Source organism: Dermacentor variabilis, chromosome 9 (assembly GCF_050947875.1).
Source record: "Dermacentor variabilis isolate Ectoservices chromosome 9, ASM5094787v1, whole genome shotgun sequence".
Classification (NCBI taxonomy): Eukaryota; Metazoa; Arthropoda; class Arachnida; order Ixodida; family Ixodidae; genus Dermacentor; species Dermacentor variabilis.
Genome location: NC_134576.1, coordinates 110,571,511 through 110,577,510, shown reverse-complemented (window position 1 = coordinate 110,577,510; position 6,000 = coordinate 110,571,511). Strand labels below are relative to the sequence as shown.

Sequence of the window (6,000 nt, the reverse complement as noted above, 5' to 3'; positions counted from 1 at the left end):
CGAAACGGCAAAACAGGTGCGGGGGCTTCCTCGTCCTGAAACGCCGGAGACGGGAAGCGTGGCTGATTTGACGCCTTCGATTGTGTCGTGTCTTCGCGAGCGGGTTAAAAGGAGCCATCTCTCGCCGCGTTGCTTTCGTTTCTCGGGCTTGACGAAACGCGGTGTATGTCCTACTGCGCGCGTATAGTAATAAAAATATCGTTTTCATGCAGCCGGGTTCTGTAAATTTGGGACTGGGGTTGTCCTAACTGGGACCTATTTGCTGTTTTCATGGGGCGTGCGAAATGACGTCGGGATAATGTTTGGAAAACGCGCAGGCCTCCGCGCATTTTGGTGACATGCGCGTGGCATTTTGCAGAGAAAGCAGCTCTAAGGCTACGAGGCGAGAAGTAAACAAGCGCGTATCTTTCTTTCTCTTTTCGTTCTCTTTTTCGTGTATTTTCTTTCGCTTCTGATTTTCCTACGATATGTTCCAGACGTTTCGAAAGAGCGCGGTCTTGTCAGCAGGTGCTTTTGTATGCTGTTAATGTTTGTTCACGTGATTTCGTTACCTGTCTATGACTTTCTTTCAGTACAGTTAACGAATTTTGCGTTGCTGCAATATGCGATTTTTTTTTTGTTCTAGTTAGCGACGCAATTGGTTTATTTAGCCAACCATACCACTTAAAGAAAACAATAAAACAATACAAAAACAAACCAATCTTTCAGGGTCCCGATAGTCATTGAAGTCACGGAAAGCGCAGATGACTTCAGGCGCTTTTTTTTTTTTTTTTTTTTGCTAGAGCGGATGGTTGTCTGTTCGGCCATAATTTGTTGTCTGTTCGGCCATAATTTGAGGCCTTTCTTTCGCCTTTCTTTCACTCTGCCTCTAACATAATCGAAATGCTAGAATACATACTGTCCGCCTTCAGCTACATTTGTTCCCATTATCATCATGATGATCATCGTATTTTATGTCCAGCAGGCCGAAAGTGTCCCAGCCACCTTAACTCACCCCCATCTTGCGCCAGCTCATACCATCGCATGCGTGTAATTTTTCAGATTTCATCACACCACCAATGTATGTCTACACCGTCCTCAACTATGTGTCCCTTTCCTCGGTAACACCCATTCTGTTTTATTCCAATAAAGCGCTTATTATATGTCCTACGCATTACATCGTCTGCCCATGTCCATTTCTTCATTTTAATGACAACCACAATATAGGCTACCCCGTTTTACTCTCAAATTCCACGCCGCTGTCTTCCTAATCATTGATACTTCACTAATTGGCTTCGACGTCTGGTCGTTGCTCCGGTAACCAACTACAGATGTTAAACAACAGTAAAAAAGCGATGCCACATCCGCGATGCGTGTCCACGCCATGCAAATAGAGGAAATGACGCCGCCACATCCCACCTGCTGTTCAGTTGTCGAGAGCTGTCTTGCCTGCCAAAGTGTTCGATGGTTCAGAGGGTGGGGGGGGAGATGTTAGAGAAAGAAACAATGCAGCAACACATCGCACATTATTCTGTGTAGCACGCTCGTTGAAAACCCCTTCTGCACTTGAGAAATAGGGAAGGAATAAAGAGACCGTTATGCGTTTTTGTGCTACGTCGTCCTTTTCGCCGTTGACGCTATAGAGCGTTACGCGTAGTTTTCTCTGTAGCAGAGCGGCCGATTTTTCTTGACGTTCTTGCCTTTCTTCTCGTATTTCTCACCTTTTTCAACGTTCTTTCACGCGACGTTGCAGATGTTACAAACCGTTACAGAGCGAAAATGCAGACGCTTCCTACATAAAATGACATTTGGATAATGTACCCACGTGTCCTCGTTCCGATCAGTTCGGCAGGAGAAATCGCAAATGTTTCAGTCCCCTAACCTACGGCATCTCCTCCCGCTAATTTAAATGCGATAGCATTTATACAGCTCACAGAATGTACCTTCGGCAATGTAGGGAAGGAATACGCTCGGCGGAGCAACTATCCGGGTGAGAGCGACGGAACGGGGATGAAGGAGGAGCGAAGCGATGTGACGTAGAGAGGCACGTGACAAAGAAGCGACACCAGTTGCATGCGCGGACTCTCAACGGGCGCACTGTTCTGCATACGGAGGTGGATGTAACCTGCAACAAAGCGATAGCTGTGATTCACATAGATGTATTATTCGCGCGCAGTGAGTTCTGAACGATAGCTGAAGGATACGTTGTATAGCGACCGCTTTGGTCTCTTTGTATATAACACCCGCCGTGGTTTCTCAGTGGCTATGGTGTTGGGCTGCTGATCACGAGGTCGCGGGATCGAGTCCCGGCCACGGCAGCCACATTTCGATGGGGGCGAAATGCGAAAACACCCGTGTGCTTAGATTTAGGTGTACGTTAAAGAACCCCAGGTGGTCAAAATTTCCGGAGTCCTCCACTACGGCGTGCCTCATAACCAGAACGTGGTTTTGGCACGTAAAACCCCAAATATTATTATTATCTTTGTATATAACCAAATAATGAGCGAAAAGCAGTCGTTGTGCAGTTGTGCTTCCGTTGGCCCTAGGCGAAATTGTAGACTGGTGGACTCGATATTTCCTTCTCATCTTACTACATCCACCTACCTGACCTTTATTGTAGGGTAACAGACCGCAGTTTGTGTACCGGTCCACGTTCCCGCCTTTCTGCTCCCTTTCCCTCTCTCCCTCCCTCTTTCTCTCTCTCTCTCTCTCTCTCTCTCTCTCTCTCTCTCGTATAGAGAGCAGCGGGTGCACAACAGCGGTAAGTCATGGCGTCGTAATGTAGCGTAGGTGACCGCGAAATAAAAGAAGTCGTGTGGATGGCGATAGATAATTATAGAATGATAGGATGCAATCATTACTGTCACTCGTTTGAAGCATGAGGAATTTTGAGATCCTTTTTTGCCTTTATTTAATTTTATGGACGTGCGATTCCACATTCAAGATGAGACAAATTTTAAAATATGATAAGGGTCTAGATAAGATGGTAGATTAAGGGAAGCGTCACGCGCCGATTCACGTAGTTTGTCAATTATCTCTTGAAAAAAAAAATTCATGAATTGAAACTTTGTCACTCACACGATCCTCGTTTTGGTCAGCGTGTACGTTGGACCCTATATAGCTTCGAAATTTTGTGGCAGGGTTCGTTTGTGACAGCGCAGATTCACTGGCACTTCAATGACGCTACATTTTGCCGTTTCAGTCCAACGAAGGGTCGCGCTTAGCGTAATCGATATACCCGGAGTTGTTATCGCATCCTGCTCCTGAGTATACACGAGGCCGCGGATGTCATTCCCTTGCTGTTCGGACGAAACGCAAGGGACACGTGTGCCTTGGAAAAAAAGAAAGAAAGAAATAACTACTATCATAAGTAAAGCGAAGCCCTTGTGTAAAAAAGATGCTACATTTTCTTTGCGTCTTTCTTTTTTATTGTGCACTCACGTGGAGTGAGGAGAGAGGGCGGGGAAGTACGCGCTCGTTCGCATTTCATGTAATTAAGTTTTCTCTTGGCTGCACCCTTCGCCATTGCCCAGTGAATGGCGCAATCCTGCTTCACGAGGTCGCGGGTTCGACTCGCAGCCACAGCGGCAGCACTTCTATGAGGGTATACACGCAAAAAAAAAAAAAAAAACGTTTCTGTACCACGTGCTTCGCGTTCACATTAATGGTCCCCAGATGGTCCATATGTTTAATCCGGCGCCCCTTCACAATACGCTTATAAACCAATTGTTCTGCGTCGGGGCCGTTAAAATCTCCGATTTTAATTCTTGCTCTCGCGAACACAAATCCGGCGGCGCTTTTTTTTTTTTTTTTTAACGCATTGCGCGTCTCAAGTGGCACCACGTGCAGTAATGTTTAGCCAAGTCCTTCGCGTTAGTGTGGACAGCACTTACTTAAACGACAAACTTGCACCGAAATGAGCCGCGATGGCGCGTGCTCGCCATTCAATGCCGATCGCCGCGGATAAGGAAGGCTACCGTATAATGAGGTCGTTTCATTGTCACGCGGATACAGAATTCCCGCTTAAAGAACGGCCCGCCCGAGCAAATAGAGCCGGTTTGCGACACTTCTGGCGCAAGGGCACGTGTGCCCCGCATGCTAATTTAAGAGAGCGAGAGTATGGCGCCCACATCAATCCAAGCCGACTTATCGACTCACGAATGCGGATTCGAACGCCGGATATCGGAGTGTGAAGCTAACTTATGTTTTGGAACGCATATTTAGCGCCAGCGAACTAGGACAGAAGGGAGACGACACCACCAATGTCCTTGTTCGCTGGCGCTAAATATGCTTTCCAAGTCAGTTTACCACCACGCCCAACAAATGGCAATGTCCAATTACGTGTTTTGGCCGGAGAGAGAGAGAGAGAGAGAAGGGAAGACGGAAAGGCAGGGAGGTTAACCAGACTGAGTCCAGTTTGCTACCCTACACGTGGGGAGGGGAATGGCGAGAGAGAGAGAGAGAGAGAGAGAGAGAGAGAGAGAGAGAGAGAGAGAGAGAGAGAGAGAGAGAGAGAGAGAGAGAGAGAACTTAGGTGTAGGATGTCTATAGTCGGGCACTCAAGTCTGTTGCCCTCAGGTAGCGAAAAAGCGCTCGAACTGCTTTCTGGGCTAATGAACTGTGAAGCCAGGCTCCCAAGATCTTCGCTTCCGTAAATGGCCTGTCATCCAGTCTATTTAAGGCACACTGGGGAGTCTCACGTTGATTATCGAAGCGAGAACAGTGGCACAGAAGGTGACTGATGGTCTCTTCACACTTGCACTTAGCGCACATTGGTGAATCCGCCATTCCAATACGATAGCTGTAGGAGTTGGTGAATCAACGAATTCATCCACTCAATCAGAAAATCCTGATGCGCGACGAACGCTTCACTTCAAGAACACGCATTCGTGGCCGCCAGCCTAAAATTGCGCACGTTAGGCGTACCCCCTGGACACGCGATAAAAAAAAATTAAATTAGCATTATGGGGTTTTACATGCCAAAACCACCTTCTGATTATGAGGCACGCCGTAGTGGAGGACTCCGGAAATGTCGACCACCTGGGGTTCTTTAACGTGCCGCTAAATCTAAGTAACACGAGTGTTTTCGCATTTCGCCTACATCGAAATGCGGCCGCCGTGGCCGGGATTCGTTACCGCGACCTCGTGCTCAGCAGCCCGACACCATAGCCACTGAGCAACCACGGCGGGTTGGACACGAGATAGAAGACGTCGAGACGCCGTGCGGTGAGAACAGCTACCGTAGGTTGTTCTTTATCAACGTTACTATAGAACCGGCGCTGCGGTCTTTATCGCCGCTTGGTGGCGGCCATTAGCAGCCTCTTGAGAGAGTCGCCGTCGCGCCTGCCTCGTTGGAAAAAAGGCGGACTGCGGGGGTGGCTCTTTCCAAAGACGTCGCGGTCTCCTCGTGTTTGCGAGGTACGTTTGTGTGTGCGCCGTCTAGACGTCCTTATACGTGGGCTGGTCGTCGCCCAGCGAAGCGGTGCTATGTGCCTCGCGTGTGTTTTCGAACCCCCGAGAGTTCAACGACCTCCGCGCTTTGTTCCCCCCCTTCGTAAAGCCGGCCGCATAGGAGACAAGCTTGTGTGTCACTGGCGCCACGTGCTTCAAATCTGGCGATCTGCGCAGGAACTTGCCTCGCTCGTTTCATCATCATCATCATCATGCTATTTTTATGTCCACTGCAGGACGAAGGCCCCTCCTTGTGATCTCCAACTTTCCCTGTCCTGCGCCAACTTGTCTCGTTTGTTAGCGGTAAAAGCCGAACTCTTGGACTACAAGGAAAAGAAAAACAGTTTACGAAAAAAGAAGAAAGTGCCCACCCTCTCCCTCTTAGCGATTCGCGTTTCTTCGGCTTTGTTTCGTTATTCTTTCACGAGGGTAAGCTGCCCGTCAAGGCGGAATAGTCAGCAGACTTCAGCGAAGCTTCTCCGCGGCTCAGAACTCGTCTTAACTGCGACGGTAGCAGGCCTGCTTGCTTCCTTGCATCTTATGCCAGAGGGGTACTGTCTTCCGGCAAGC

At 48.5% G+C, this 6,000-nt stretch overlaps 1 protein-coding gene across 1 annotated transcript in view; it reads left to right on the top strand.

Annotated features, from left to right (window-relative positions):
• The window catches only part of LOC142557291 (sodium-dependent proline transporter-like), a 105,178-nt gene that overhangs the window by 1,200 nt on the left and 97,978 nt on the right, over nucleotides 1–6,000 (top strand). The window lies entirely within an intron of this gene.